Source organism: Oxyura jamaicensis, chromosome 13, assembly GCF_011077185.1.
Source record: "Oxyura jamaicensis isolate SHBP4307 breed ruddy duck chromosome 13, BPBGC_Ojam_1.0, whole genome shotgun sequence".
Taxonomy (NCBI): Eukaryota; Metazoa; Chordata; class Aves; order Anseriformes; family Anatidae; genus Oxyura; species Oxyura jamaicensis.
Window position 1 is genome coordinate 19388525 of NC_048905.1, and position 15537 is coordinate 19404061.

Consider the following 15537-nt stretch of genomic DNA (forward strand, 5'->3'; position numbering starts at 1 on the left):
GGTGCACTCCTTTTGTTTTAAACATCAGCTGCTCTTACAAATTCTCTGACAGTCTCACAGTTCCTGATATGGCTGAGTGTCCTGGTTTCAGCTAGGATAGAGTTAATTTTCCTCCTAGTAGCTGATAGGGTGCTATGTTTTGGATTAGGATGAGAAGAGTTGATAACATGCTGATGTTTTAATTGTTGCAGAGCGGCGCTTACACTAAGCCAAGGACTTTTCAGTTTCTTGCTCTGTCCTGCCGGCAGGCTAGGGGTACAGCAGTATCTGTGAAGGGACAGACCCAGGACAGCTGACCCAAACTGGCCAAAGGGGTATTCCATACCATATGGCGTCATGCTAAATATATAGGGGTGGCTGGCCAGGTTGGGGGGGGGCAGCTGCTCAGGGATAGAATGGGCATCAGTCAGCAGGTGGTGAGCAATCGCATTGTGCATCACTTATTTCATACAAGTTGTTGCTGTTGTTATTTTCCTGTCTTAATAAACTGTCTCTGTCTCAACCCACAGGCTTCATTTTCCCATTTCTCTCCCCAGTCCCAGAGAGGGAGGGAGGAGGGTGAGCGAACAGCTGTGTGGTGCTTAGCTGCCGGCCGGGTTAAACCACAACACCAAGAAAGGAGTTTCAGTTCTCTTGCTGTCTGCAAGTTGTTTTCCCCAGGCTGTATTTCTGGCCTGCTTTATTGTGTTTTAATATGACAGTTGGTGACTACTTCCATTTTATGCTTTTCAACATAACTTCCACTTTTTGAGTGATATCATCCCTTCAAACTATAATCCAAATATTTATTTTTAATCTGTTCTTAGTCTTTCCTAACAGGTGATAAAACATGATATCTGATGTGACATCTTTAAATAGTTTTCCTGTCATTAGTTTTTTTTTTTTTTTTACTTTTCTAGCTGCACCATTACTTCGTCTTTATGTAAAGGTAAGGAAGTTTAACTCTCTTTTTGAGCTATGACCCACTGTAGTAGGTATGTTGTTTGTTTGTTTATTTGGGAAGGTTCTGTTGCAAGGCTCTTAAGCTGTTCTCGTGTTTTGAATGCAGTTCTATGCTTTACTTAGGAAAATATAAAGGCTTTACATCTTTATCCTTGTGGTACGCATTACCCCAGACCATGGGGTTGTTGTTTTTTATGCAATTTTTAGGTTAAATTCTACTTTTTTAAAAAAACAAACAAACATCAGCAGTTTCACTGCATGTGGTCTATTATAAAGGGTATCCCTATGGTATAGGATTCTTCTATTTTTAAAGATGCCCTGTAGTTTCTACTGATTTTAAATCCTTCTACCTTGTACCATTTTTTTTCTAGCTATGCATGGTCACTCTGCCTCAGTGTTCCTTTGTGTGGAAGTGGGAACGTTTAAAAAACAAACAAACGAAAAACTGTCATGGAGGCTTTGGTCTAAATATAAAGTTGAAGATTAAGTCATTCCTGACATTTTTTTTTTAAGTGCAAGCTTCCTTTCCAGAGACTTTTTTTTTTTTTTCTGTGTCCTTCATATCCCCACAAATGTACCCTGTGCATCTTTCCTTGCACTTCTAGAAAGTCTGCCCAACTCTTCCTTGGTTCCTATTTCCTGCACTTGGTTGGCAAGTCATAATCCTAGGGAGTCACATTGCTGATAAACACGTTCCAAATCACTAGAGCCTACATCTGTCTCCCTTAGGACAGCATCCCTCCTCAGGTGTTATCCTCAGTGACAAAGCCTTTACCTTCTGAGGAGGATCTGCCCCAGAATTGTTCCCTGTCATGAGCCTTGCATTTTTTTTGCCTGTGGACTTTTCCCTTTTTCACAGCACAGGTGTTACCAGCTCAAGTTGACACTGAAGGTGTCACTGAAGAGTCTTCCTGAGTTCCTTGGCCTCAAGACACAGACTTTTGCCTGGGAAACCTGCACTGCCTGTGTTTAGTGCCCCTCAGGTTTGTAAACCAACAGCCCTTGGTACAATAGATTGGAAATCCCTCTGCCAGCTAGTGGTGATGGGGATGATATCAAGAGTCGTAATAACAAATTATTTTTTGTTGCACACGTCTGTCTGTCTTGCATCATAGTCATTTAGATTATTAAGCTATGATAATGGAAGTTTGTCAACACAGCTAAGGTTTTGCCCATAAGCCTTAGAGAAAGTGGGTGGTTTATAAAATAGTGCTTAAGAAAGAATATGCTACAGAGAAGAGAGCTGGTCACAAAACTAGTTCTACCCAGAATGAGTAAATTAGAAGAGGTATTTAAAACGGAGTGTCTCCTTCTTTTAGCTAGCTACACATTTTACTATTTTGCTGTTATGCATCTCTTGATCTACCTGAGGATGTTCTTTTGCTTAAGCAGAATTTGGCATAGTGTAAATGTATATAGGTTCCATTAGAAATACAGTGTTCTTGCAGGGTGGGTTTTATAAACTCTTCTGTCTGAAGAAGACATGCTCAGAAGCAGGGAACATGCTTCATTTTCTGAAGAATGAATGCTAGACAGAAAAAGTCATATTTTTTAATGCCTCTTGTAGCAGGGAGTATTGTAATTCTAAGCAGAGAAGAAGGAAAGTTATACTAATGTGTGCCATCAGTTCATGGACTTGAAAGGCTGGCTACCTGTCTGCAATGACTGGAAAATAAATGCCACACATCTCTTTCCCATTTTGCTGTGGTAGGAGAGGAAGTGGCAGGGATTTTGTGTTTTTCCTCTAGGTAGATGGTAGCTTATGATTGCTCTTGAAGATAGGCTTAGTCAAGTGGTATTAGACGAAAGATTTATGCTCAAAGTTCTTTTGTACAAGCTTTAGAGATTTCTGATATAATTTCTCAGCTTTAGAGAGAGCAGTTGTCTAACCATTGTTCAGCTTTCTTTGTGGTGATGCTAATAGGCTTCAGATACTAGTGTCCCTATGCTGCCACCTTATGTTTAGAAACAAAAGCAACTTGGATGTTCTTATTGGGAAATAGCTATGTTAACAATTTTTAGGTGACCGTGTAACTGTAGCCCTAGTCTTGAGCATGAATACAATCATATTTAGTTATGCAGTTAGGGTTCCTTTATATTAGGAAATTGAAACTAAGGCTCTTGGATTAATATATATATGTGTGTGTATTTACTATTTTTAAATTTGAGTATTTTCCTTCTTCCAAATTCCTGTATGAATTTGCAATGGATAGTATGCAGTTTTATTTCCTAGCTAAGGTGGATGTGCTTGGCCTGGTTAAAGACAAGAAGGGCTTCTGTAAGTTTATTGGTTATAAAAGGAAGAAAAAAAAAAAAGAAGTTTTTAAAAAAAAAAAAAAGTAGGCCCGCTGCTGAATGAGATGGGGAACCAAGTAACACAGAAAATGGAAAAGGCTGAAATACTGAACGCCTTCTTTGTCTTAATCTTTACCAACAAGAGTGGCTGTCAGGAATCTCAGGTCCCAGAGACCAGGAGGCAGTGTGGAGCAAGGACTTTTCTTTGGTGAAAGAAGATCCGGTCAAGGAATACTTAAGCAAACTGGACACATTGGCCCTGATGGAATGCACCCACGAGTGCTGAGGGAGATGGCATTGTGAGGCCATTCTTGACAAGGAGACTAGAAGTGCCCAGACACTGGAGGAAAGCAAATGGTCGCTTCTATCTTCAAGAAGTTTTTTAGGAGTTAAGCTAGCTTCTGATATTTGAGAAAGGCACAAAGCAACACGAAATAACCTTAACTGTACCTTGGAGCCTGGGGATATACATCCCTCTGCAACGAAGCTAGATAAGAAATAGTGCTTTTATTCTCCATCTGTGTATTTGTGTGTACCATCTGGGTGCATCTGAGAGAAAAAAAAAAAAAAGTTTTGTACCTCTTAGAATACCTGGTCTTATACAGGTCTTTGCAGCACCTGAAGGAAGTCCAGTGGAAGAAACGTGGATCAGAAAGGCTGTCATTAAACATCAATATGCCGTCTGGCAGCAGTGCAGATGTGAACAGGCCTGGCTATCTCAATATATTTGTGACCCCACTCCAACCCCGCGTCGCTGATTTTGTGATCCCTCCCTCTCACATCACTTCATGCCCCTTGTTCAGCAGCCCCGTGTATCGCTGCTTCACAGGGCTGCTGATTACCCTCTCCCTCCACCTTCCTACTTAAAAGCCCTCTTTATGAGGTCAGCCATCGTAGTGGAAGAACTGGCGTGAGGCGGGGCGAAGCCCGGCCTGCCCCCGGAGGTTTCCGGGGGCCGCCTCCGGTCCGCTCCTGGCCAGTCGGAGGCAGCAGCGCGGGCTGCAGGGCCTGTAGACGTCATCAAGGCGCATCCTCGTCGCGCATAGTTACGTGCGGGGCGCGAGGTTGCGGCGCGGTCCCGGGGTGGCGGGAAGGAGGCGTCTGAGCTACGGTGAGCGCCGGGCTCTCGGGGCCGTGTCCCGCTCTTCTGCGTCACGGGCCATCCCGGCTCAGCGCCGCATACGCCCGCCCTCTTCTTCGGCCCCCGCCATCTTCCCTTTTTCCCGGCCGGCCGTCTGCCTGGCTCCCTGCCCCTCCGCCGGGTCTCCACCCGTGCTTCCCTTTGTGGCGACCTTTCCGCTTCCTTGGGCACTTGCTTCTCTCACAGTGCTTCCTGTCCCTTTCTGCCCCCCCCCCAACTCTCACCTCCTCGGCACTCACTTCGTTTTTGCTCTTATGTCTCACTCTCCTGTTGCCTGGCAATGTTTTTCTTTTCCGTAGCCCCCTGTCCAGTCCTTCCTATAACACCCTTGCTCCCCATCAGTTATACCCTGCATATCTCTGTCCTAGTGCTCTCTCCCTTTAGCTTTCACGCTGTCCTGCTGCCCGTCCCTAATTTGGGATTCCTCCACCTCAGTCCCATGGACGTGTTGCACAGCTGCCTACTGGAGTCAAACCGTGACAAGGAGGTTATTTGTATCTACAAAAACAGGTAGTCCCTGTGCGTTTAGGGTTATAGATTTAACTACAATGTAAAACAGCTGTTGAAACGAGGTAGTACGGTTTGATTTCACTTGAACTAGGAAGGAGAAAGGTCACGTTGCCGCCGCAACGTGGCTTTCCGGGGGAAAACGGTTTGGGAAGCCGTGCCTGCCGTCCTCGGGACGAGCGCGGTAGCGCCTCCCCGCCCCCCCCCCTTCCGTCACCTGCTGGCAAAAAAAGGGGTACTGCAGGCGCAACGGCGCGGCTCAGGAGCTGGTGCGTCACGATAGCGCCCTCTGCCACCACCTGCTGGCCAAAAGGTGGTACTTCAGGCTGAGAGGCTCCCTCTGCCGCCCCCTCTGAGACAAAGGTGGTACTGCAGGCTGACCGGCGACACGCATGCGCGGTAGCGCCCAGTCGCCCTCTGCCTCCCCTATCTGGCTAGAAAGCGGTACAGCAACCTGACCGGCGCCACGCATGCGCAGTGGCGCCTAGGCGCCCTCTGCTGCCCCTTCTGGCCAAAAGCCAGTACTGCAGGCTGAGCGAGGCCGCGCATGCGTAGTGGCGCCCATGTGCCCTCTGCCGCCCTCTCTGGCCAGAACGCAGTACTGCAAGCTGAGCGGCTGCGCGCATGCGTGGTAGTGCCAGCGCCGCCGGCATTCTCATTACTGCCCCTCCCCACAGCAAAATGGCGGCGCCCTGCTCCGGGGCAGAAGTTGCTTCGCCTCAGTTCGGGACGGGACGCCATGCGACAGCACACAGAGCTTGGTGGTCGGGGCCGCCCCGTACGGCGCGCGGGGCGAGGCGGCGGGTGGTCGGGGCGCCGCACAGTCGGCGGTTCCTGGGACAATGGCCCTTGTGCGGCGCGGGGCGCGCGCTGTGCCGTGCCGTGCCGTGCCGTGCCGTGCCGGACCCGTGCTCCGCCGGGCTGTTGGGTCTGGCGGCGGGCGAGCCCGGGCAAAAAGGGGCAGGAAAGGGAGGTAGAACACAGAGAGGAGAGCCGGGGAACGGCACGGTGGGGGAGGGCGTTCTGGAGTCCCCGCGGGGTCTGGTGGGTTGTTCTGTCCCGAGGCATGCTAGGAACTGTAGTCCGGTGGCAGACAGCAGCCTCAGTCGCTGTGCAGCAACCCCATCGTCACCGTCACTTTGGCCCGCGTAAGGTGTGTCACACCCCTGTGTGTTCTCCTGGGGGGGTGACCGTTCAGCCTCCGGATCGTTACCGAGGAGGAAGCTGGGGGAGAGAGCAAGCAAGAAACGCCTGAACTGCAAAATCGTCCTGGCGGCACCCAGAGCAGGAGCTGCAGTGAGTGTCCTGCTGCCTGGCCCCTTTCTTAACTTGTCCTGTGGGACAGTGGGGAACAGGGTGGAGAGGGGATGGCTTGTCACAGAGGGCTGGTCGTCAGTCAGCAGGTGGTGAGCAATAACATCTCGCGTTGCTTGCTTTGCAATATTCCCTCATCATTGTTGTTATGATTTCCCTGCCTTCTTTGTCCTATTAAACTGTATTTATCCAAACACACGAGCTTTGACTATTTTTTTCTTCCTGAGTCTCCCACGGTGGGGAGAAAAGGACCACTCAGCCATTTACTCTGGCCACCTGCCGGGTTAAGCCAGAACGAGATGGGAAAGAGCAGAACGTGCGCCTCCTCATTTGGCTTTCAAAAGGAAACGGACTAACAAGTTACTCTAGCAAACAGTTTGGGGTTGATTGGGAAAGTTCTTCTGACTTCGGGAACTTGTCAGGACTACCGGTCTTCTCTTTCTAATGTTATTTTTCATACTAATCACCGCAAACCCTTGCCAAATTTGAAAAAATTACAGGGAGGTTGCCTGTGCTGTCTTTGCATCTCTCTGGAAAGGGGGATGTGTTGTGCAGAGGTGCAACTCTTTTTCTGTAATCTCTTGTCAAAAAATTCTGGGTAAACGGATCCTTCAGCCCATTGGATACAGACGACCTGCAGGGTTGTCTGCCGTTCCCGCAATAGAGATAGCCGCAGAGCAGGTACCAAGCGGGAAGGAGATCCGAGCGACAGCTAATGTTGCCATCGAGTGCACCGTGGGACGGGAGCAGCTGGGTACAGGACGCGGAAGCAGAACTCGATGAGAAGGAGCTGCTCTGGAAGGTGGAGGTGGGCAGTCAACCTGAGAGGAGCAAAATCAGCAGGGGAAGGTGGGATTGGGGGGGGGGGGAGGGAGAATGTTAGGAATGTTAAGAGAGGAGGAGCAGCCGCCAAGGGGAGCGACTTTTCCCTTTCCTCCAGAGGGAGATAATGATGGAAAACCTGCCCTGAAGTAACACTTGCTGTTTGCTGTTCAGGCTGTAAAGCTGTGCGCATCTTCCTGAGAATGGCTGCTGACGTGTGGTGTTGCAGGCCGTGAGCCACTTGGGCAGGGATCTCTCCATGCGGGGCAGCGAGTCCCCGGGAAACCATCATCTGGTGGAAGAAAGCCCAGGGAGACTTCTCAGAGGCAAGAAGCCTTCAAAGGTATGGGGACCCCTAATTTCGCGTGTGAGACAGACGTCCATGACACAAAGATCAAGGACAACTTCTCAGAGGTAAGCAGCTTTCCCTTTGTTCCCCCATCCCCTCAGGAGCTCTCCGTATGTTCTTTGCACACGTTTGAGGCCCACAACACTCATTTTCTCCTCTACTTACAATTTCTAGTCCCTGCCATGGGGAATAATTGCATCAGGTGACCTGAAAATTAAACTGATAGTCACGTTTTAAAGAAAAGGTACAGCACTGAAGAAGCTTCCAGGGTGGAAGGTAGCTGTGCTACATAAAAGATCCCAAGGCCTTCAATTTTAGACGTTGATCACGCTGGGGTAACCTTGTTCGCTGACTCTAAGAGGAACAGTATGAAGTGTAGAGCAGAGTGGAGGCACCATGGCGAGTCTCTGTGACAAGACAGGAACTTGGTTATTCTTGTGCATAACCGAGACTGATTTTCAGTGGAATAATAGTGCTATTAATGGGGTGCTCTCAGACCCTGAGAGCAAAGATACACTTTCCTTTGAGGGGAAAGACCCTGAAGTGGGGCAGAAGCAATGATAGAGATGGACAGTTTTACCTTGGGGGTTTACAGGGCCACCAAATTTATTTGGGCAAGTTCCAGAACAAATTTTTGAGCAATTCCAGCCTCTGGAGGAGGTGTTCCTCTTGCAATATGTGGACAATCTCTTATTGTCAGGACAGGAGAAAATGGTTGGGAAGGGACAGGAGGAAATGGTTGGGAAGGAAGCCACTAATGAGCTATTCGACTTTCTGGGAAAACAGGGCTTGAAACTATTGGAAAGTAAATTACATTATGTAAAAGAGAAGTCAAGTACTTAGGGCATCTAGCGTCTGAGGGAAAACAAATAATAAATCCAGAGAGGATTCAGGGAACTGTTGAGCTACCCCTACCCAAAACTAAAAAAGAGAACTAAAAGTTTTGAGAGAGAGAGGTTTTTAAGGAATCAGGAGCCACCAAGTCAAAAGGAAAATAGATATTCCCTGATGGGAGAGAAATGCTGAATCAACTGCTAGTGAGGCAAATACTAATTTTAAATTAATGTTTTACATCAAGGGAGCCGTTGGGGAATTTAAGCAATGTGTGATGCTGTGCTATGGAAATGTGTATAGATTCTTACACGGAATCTATATACTTTGGCTGATCGAGTACGCTAAGCAGGAATTGTGTAGTTTGTCAAAAAGTAAATAGGAAAATTATCCGCAGTCAGCCTGAAGCGGTGTGTGAACCAAGAATTCAACCCTTCCAAAGTGCACACATGGATTTTACAAAACTCCTTAGAATAGGTAGGTTTAAATACTTAGTCTTGGTCAATCACTTGTCAGGGTGGGTGGAAACTTTCTCTTCGGTATCTGCTACTGCTAGCATGATAGCCAAGGTAATTCTAGAACAGATGATTCTCAGCTATGAAGTCACTGAAAATACTGACTCTGATCAAGGAAGTCACTTTGCACCACAAATATGGCAAGGGCTAATGTAGACTCCAGGAATTAAGTGGAAATTTCACGCTCCTTAGTGTCCTTCCTCTTCTGGAAGGGTGGAGCGGATCAGACAGTAAAGAAGCAATTGACCAAGTTCTGGAAACTCGGCTCCCCTGAAAGAAGTGCTTACCTTCAGCACTTCACCAAATTCAGACTGCACCAAGAAAAGATGTGGGAGGGAGTTTAACCATATGAAATGTTACTTGGATTGCTGTACCTGGACAAAGGGAATGAATGACCTCAATTTGAGACACAAGATGCTTTTCTTAAGAGCTGTGCACTTGGGCTGTCATCCTCTTTGTCCTTGCTCAGGACCCGTGGATCATTAGCTCAAACCCCACACTTGGAAGCCCTGATGGATCCATTCCAAGCAGGAGGTTGGGTTCTGATCTGAATGTTGAGTAAACTGAAGCTGCAAACTGAGTGGGACAGACTGTTCCAAGTGCTCCTGAGTACTGAAACAGCAGTAAGAATGGCTGAAAAAGGCTGGACTCGTTATACCTGGGTAAAAGCATTGGTGAACCGTGATCCCTGAGAGACTGCATTAACAAAGACTTTTAAGGTTGAAACTGTTAAAATTATTGTAAACTTTTAACTTCTCCTTAGAAGAGTTCTTAATGAATTAATGAGTAAAAGGGATTGAATTGCACAGAATTAGAGTGTTTCCAGAACGCTCCCTGGAAGTGGGAGAAAAAAAAGGGGAGGGGTGGTAGTAGGAGATCGAATGGAACTAGATTTATTACTAGCCTCACAAGGAGGAGCATGCAATTAATGTGTGTAATTAATGCTAGTTGCTGTATACATGTAGATCAAACACAACAAATGTGACTGATCTCAGAAATGTTCGGGGAAAAAAAGAACAAGATCCTACACAGAGCAGCTGAAGATGACACTTCCTGAGGATTTATAAATAGTTGGAAGAAACTAACTTAGTGGTTATCTGAATGGAATTGGCTCAAACTATTTGTTGTAATAATAATAATGGCATTGTGGATGTCTTCCCCTGTGACATTCGAAGAAAAATATTGTGCCCTAAGGTTGGAAAAACTTAAGGGCGTGGGATGCGAAAAGTTGCAAAAACAATAGGAGAAAGAAAAGGAGAGGGGAGAGTTGTGAGAAACAGAGTGGTGTTTTTTACAATAGAAGGTGTTTTTTGCAATGGAAAATTCCGCTAACCTTGCATATTCAAAAGCAATTGTGCAGGCACGACAGTAGCATAGCAGTGGGGTGTATGTTAAGAAGATAAAGGGAAGGTCCCGCTGTCCCCAAATAAGGAGGATAGCTAAGAAAAACAGGATGAGAAGTGCAAAATCAGTGAAAGCAAAAATCATGGCCACCCAAAACCAAGGGCAGAAACACTCCGTGATTGGCTGAGAGGAACCCAGGGTGGAAGTGATGTCACGGCGTGCCTTCAATGAGGGCGGCGGTGGCGGGGTGGTGTGTGCGCTTGTCCGACTCCCCTCTGGCTTGGATGGACTGATCCGTCCCGAGGCATGCTGGGAACTGTAGTTCTGTGGTGCTGGGCAGACGTGGGCTCCGGGGTGCGCGGCCGGTCTTTCCCCAAGCTGGGGCTGGGAGGCGCAGGTTGCCGCTGGCTGCCGCTGGCTGCAAGTTTAAGCTTGGAAATAAAGGGGGAGGGAGGGGAGCAAGCAAGCAAAGCTTTACAGAGCCTCAGCTCCACCGAGGAATGAATAACCAGTCTGTCTGCTTCTGGAAGAACTTCCCACTGCCGAGGAGGGATGGGGTGGACCCCAAAAGCTAGATGGGGCTGTATGAGAGCTGGTGGTACTGCCGGCAGGACTCCCCAGCCGACGAGAGACATCGTTAGCTTTGATGTCTGTCGCAACGGAAAATGCTTGTTTCATCCAATTTGGGGAAGTCTGTCAAACTCCCAGACGGAAACAATAGTAGCGAGACTCTATTTTGTAGTCATGGTGAAAGTGTAGCATAGCAAAGCAACAGTGTGTATTAGGTAAGGTGAAAAATGGAGTCACACCTCCCAGAAGTCCCAGTTTGTGATCTTTCTTTTTTTCTTGTTGGGGGAAGGGGGAGACAGCCGAACATTATCCAGAAAGGTGACCAAATCCGTGCCTAAAAAGCTCAGCTGCTAAAGCTTTTATAAATGATCTTTGCACTGCAAGTTTCAGTTTTCATGAGGCCAAATTGAGATAAATCTGAAAATTTCTATGGGTTTAAAAGAATGCTTACTAAAATATTCTTGTCATTCACAGCAATAATGGAGTGAGTGAACTTGTTCCACACAGTGATCTTACCTTTTTTTTTTTTTTTTTTTTTTTTAATTCCAGCAAACTGTGTACAATCCCAGGGGCATAGGCACAGTCTTGTGTAGCATTGTCATTCTGCCCCACCACTCTGATATCTAACCAAGTAATACTTTCTGGCTGTTGTCCACAAATTCTTTCCTTCCTTATGTAAGAGGTTGATGTATGTGTCGCCTGGTTTGTCACAGAGCATTGCTGGAGTACTGTTTTATTTTTATTTGTGAAGACGGCAGAAGCAAAGGTAGCTGCTCGGCGACTCCCACCGAGATGGTCATCAAGATAAAACAGTGAAGTTTGTATTCCAGATGTTTGTTTCACTGGACGATGGTTTTGTTTTTGATTTTGTAGTACGTTCTTTGTAGAGGTTATTTTAAGCAGACAAGTGGGTAGCCTCCTTCCCTCGGTGGATTTGTGCGAGTTTTAGCTGAGCTTTTCACATCTGAGCAATTGCCCAGTGGTTGTTCTGGTCTTGATGCGTCTCTAAAACCTTTGTCCTCCTCGCCCCTCCTCTTTGTGTATTAAGATGAGCACTTGTGCAAAAATTATGTACGCCGTGCATAAGACCCCCAGTGGTTATAGAGTATTTTCAGAGTTTCACAGATAAGGCTCTGTGTTTACTTAATCACTTAAGCGTAGTCCTGGCTTTCAGCGTAGGCGTAGCTAATTGTTACTCAGGTGGTTATAAAGTTCCAAACATTTTTTTGTTTATATACATATATATATAGACAGAGAGAGAGAGATACATACACGTATGTATATGTATACATAAATGAAACTGAGTTTGTGGAGTAAAAGACTTTTCTGCTTGTTGCATATACTCATGTATCAGCAGACTCATATGCAAGCTGATCCAAACTGGGTGCCAAGCTGTGCCTTTTTTGTCACCTGGAATATGCAATCTGTGTGCCTCAGGTGTACCTTGTCTATTAACTATCTCTTACATTGTGCCACCCCATTAATATCAGTGGATGTACCCAGCACCACCTTGAGGCTACATAGAATGTGGAAATTTCTAGTATGTTAATGTTACTCTGTTAACAAAACTGACGTACTAGCCGCTTGCTGTTTCATTGTTTTGTTTTTCTTTTCAGTAGTCTCCTCAAAAGTTGTTGTGGACACGTTGTGCATCTTTTCTGTTCTTCCAGGATTCATTCATCAGGGAAGGCAACCATGAAATCCGAGGGCTGTGGACAACCATCTGCCAGATGGTTGTTGCAGATGCCTTTGGTCATGTCGTTCGTCATTTTAGTTTGCCCTTTCCTTTATCCTGAGTTGAATTTTTGTGTAGCGCTATGTTGGCAGTGGTAACGTTGCGGCCAAGGTGTTTCTGGTTAAAAACAATCTTAGCTGTAATCGTGAATTCACTGAATGTAGCTTTGCATAACGACTCCCACAATCATAACTTTTTCTCCTTTGTCACAGATAGGAGAAAAGCTCTTTCCAGAGAGATGGAGAAGGAATTAATTATACCCATCTGCATAGTGTTTTGTTTTCTAGATAGTCTACTAAGGTATGTTACTTCTCCTGTGAGTTATTTTATTACATTGAATTGTATTTTTGCAGTTTGTAATCTGTTACACTCCTAGATTATTTCTACCTATGTAAAGAAAGGTTTCAGCTAATTACAGTCAGAAGCGGTTTTAGTTACCTACTTGGTCATATTGTCATTTCAATAATCAGAACTGAAGCAAAAGCACAAGAATTGTTGCTTCTAGAAACACACCACACACCATTGAGCTAAGCCAAATAAAAAATGCAGCAGCTGCTCTCTTTATCCCTTCCTGTGCTTTGTCCCTCCTCTTTCCCAGGTGATTGGGGCAGGGTGCCAGGTGGGCCTAATGGTATGTGAGCTGCAGGTGTCCTATCAGAGAGCTCAATCTGCCTGAGTTGCTCTTGGGGGTAAGTGCTTTGTTTTTCCTTCAGTCAGTTGCAGGTTGTTACAAGCTCTGGGCAAGTAGTCTAGGGCAGCTGGCACAGTTTTTTTTTTTTTTTTTTTTTTTTTTTTCCTCCAGCAGCATATAAACCTTAGGAGGAACCAGTCAAATGAAACAGCACTTTCTGGAACTGTCAAGTTCTTTTTTGGCAACTTGGTGACTGGTTTGATCTACTTCTCAGATGTAGAGGCAAGTGGACTGCTGTTTTGAAGTGCTAAAACTAAAAACATTAAGTTTGTCAAAGGTGGCAGTGCCTGTTTGCAGTCTGTTTATTTCTTTTGCCAGTGGTAGATAACACTTATAAGGAATCGGTCAAAGGAAAGAGTGCCTTTTGGAACTGTGAAGCTCTGCATTGGCAACTTGGTGACTGGCTTGACCTTCTGCTCATCTCCAGAGAGAAGCAGACTGCTGTTTTGAAATTAAAAAAAAAAATAAAAAATCATGGTGCCGCTCTCTGGCACCTGGAGGACTGCCACTCTGCATAAAAGAATGTGTTTTGGAGATGGAGAACAGTACAGGTAAAGCAGCTGGGAAGAGAGGTATAAGTATTGCAGGGGTATTGCAGTAGATAGGCTGTGGTTATGAGGTGCCTCAGGGTGTGCTTTTCATCTTGTTTCTGTCCTTCCCTTGTGCAGCCTTGGAGAAGTGAATTCCCCATGTTGTGGAGTGGTGCAAAAAGGTGAGAGGGTTGTAATCCCAGTCAGTTTCCTTCACCAAAGCTAAGGCAAGTCTTTCAAGAGAAACAGCCTGGTTGCCTGTGCTACGCTCTGCACGCTGTTGACCTAAGCCAGACCAAAACCAGGGCTGCTGTTCCTTCTGTTCTCTTTACCTCTTCTCATACACAGCCCTTCCCCTTTCCCAGGTGATTGGCTTTGGGTGCTGGGTGGGGTGCAATGGTGTATGAGTTGCAGGCATTCCATCAGAGAGCTCGTTCTGTCTGAGCTGCTCTTTGGGGTAAACGCTTTGCTTTTCCTTCTGTCAGTTGCAGGGCTCTTTAGGTGGTTAAGAGCCTATGGACTGATGCGTTTCCAAGTTGTGACCGGTAAGCGCATTTTTTTGAGGTAACAACTAGTAGGATCTGTTAGAATAAACCAGTCTACATAGTAGTAGGTGCCTTTATTGCATAAAGCTCTTCTTCAGATGAGTAAGTATTACAGCACGTTTATGGATAGGATGACAATGTTACTTTGTGTGTTTGCTTTGTGGTTCTAGGTCCCCCATGATTTTTACAGAATTACAGGGCATATGCTATGTAGTATGTAAAACACATAACTTCTATGTGTTTACGTCCTTGTGGAACATGTGGACTGTGGATGGCCGCCAGGGTAATGCACCCGTTGAACAGCTGGGCGGGAGGCTGCCAGGGTGGGGGCGCCAGTGCACTTGCCGAAGGGTGATGCGCCTGTGAGCTGCGCAGCCAGAGCAAGCCTCACTGAGGATGAAGCCTGCTTTCCAGCAGTTCCCAAAGCTGTGTTGAGGCTGAAATGCTGTGTCTTGGTTTGGGTTGGTGTTGCGCCTTAGGTAGTGTGGGGATGGGTTTTAAGTCGGTGCAGCAGAGAGCCAGGATCCAGTGTCCTGTAGTGAGCTTTGACCAAGCAGCATTGCCTTTCGGTTTTCGGATAGCTTACTCAAGTATGTGATTTTTCTTGCATGTGATTCCAACAATTGATTACACAACACGACAGCTGTTGTTCCACCTGCTCTCTTTCTACTTTCTTGTGCTTTGCCCCTCCCCTTTCCCAGGTGATCAGCTTTGGGTGCTGGGTGGGGCCAAATGGTATATGAGCCCCAGACATGCCTTCAGAGAGCTCATTCTGCCTGGGCTGCTCTTTGGGGTAAGTGCTTTCTTTTTCCTTCAGTCAGTTGCAGGGTTCTTTGGGTGTGTTGGAGTCTATGGACTGATGTGTTTCCAAGTAGAGACCGGTATGCACATCTTTTTGAGGTCACAGCTAGTAGGATCTGTTAGAGGAAAGCAATCTAGTAGTACATGCCTGTATTGCAGGTAGCTCTTCTTCAGGTGAGTAATTGTTATAGCATGTTTACAGATAGGATGACAATGTTAGTTTGTGTGTTCTAGGTCCCTTATGATTTTCACGGAATTATGGGGCTTACTGTGAGTCTTTGCCTCTATGTCAAATATTATTGAAGTTACAACTGTGGTGTTAAATGATGGAGCATGTATCTGAAAACAGCAGCAGTAGGCATGTGTAAGGGTTAGGGGCAGTTTGTTATATTTTTGGAGCTTTTGCCTGTGGTTTTGCTGGCTGTAGAATCTTTAGAACTTGCAGCCTCCTAGATTTTAAGTGCTTGGAATTCACTTAGTAGAGGTATGTTTAGGAGGGGTTGCCAGCTAATTGGGTTTTGGGAAATTGTGGGGTACGGTTCCTTTTTTTTGGGTTATATTTTAATCTCTAGATATATCAAGTCATTTGTGTAACTGTCCAGAGG

At 46.2% G+C, this 15537-nt stretch overlaps 2 long non-coding RNA genes across 4 annotated transcripts; one reads left to right on the forward strand and one right to left on the reverse strand.

Annotated features, from left to right (window-relative positions):
• Positions 1-18: 18 nt before the first annotated feature.
• On the reverse strand, positions 19-15173 carry LOC118173563. Its single transcript, XR_004754286.1, has 3 exons — positions 14787-15173; positions 2407-2410; positions 19-33 (listed from the first exon to the last, which is right to left on the reverse strand). It is a non-coding gene; the product is annotated as an uncharacterized LOC118173563 (long non-coding RNA).
• LOC118173561 lies at positions 7392-13339 on the forward strand. Of its 3 annotated transcripts, none has more exons than XR_004754284.1 (2): positions 7392-7435; positions 13171-13339. It is a non-coding gene; the product is annotated as an uncharacterized LOC118173561 (long non-coding RNA). The 3 variants fall into 3 exon arrangements; XR_004754283.1 differs by lacking the exon at positions 7392-7435 and adding an exon at positions 12999-13054 and having other exon boundaries at positions 13168-13339; XR_004754282.1 differs by lacking the exon at positions 7392-7435 and adding an exon at positions 12999-13054.
• Positions 15174-15537: the final 364 nt, after the last annotated feature.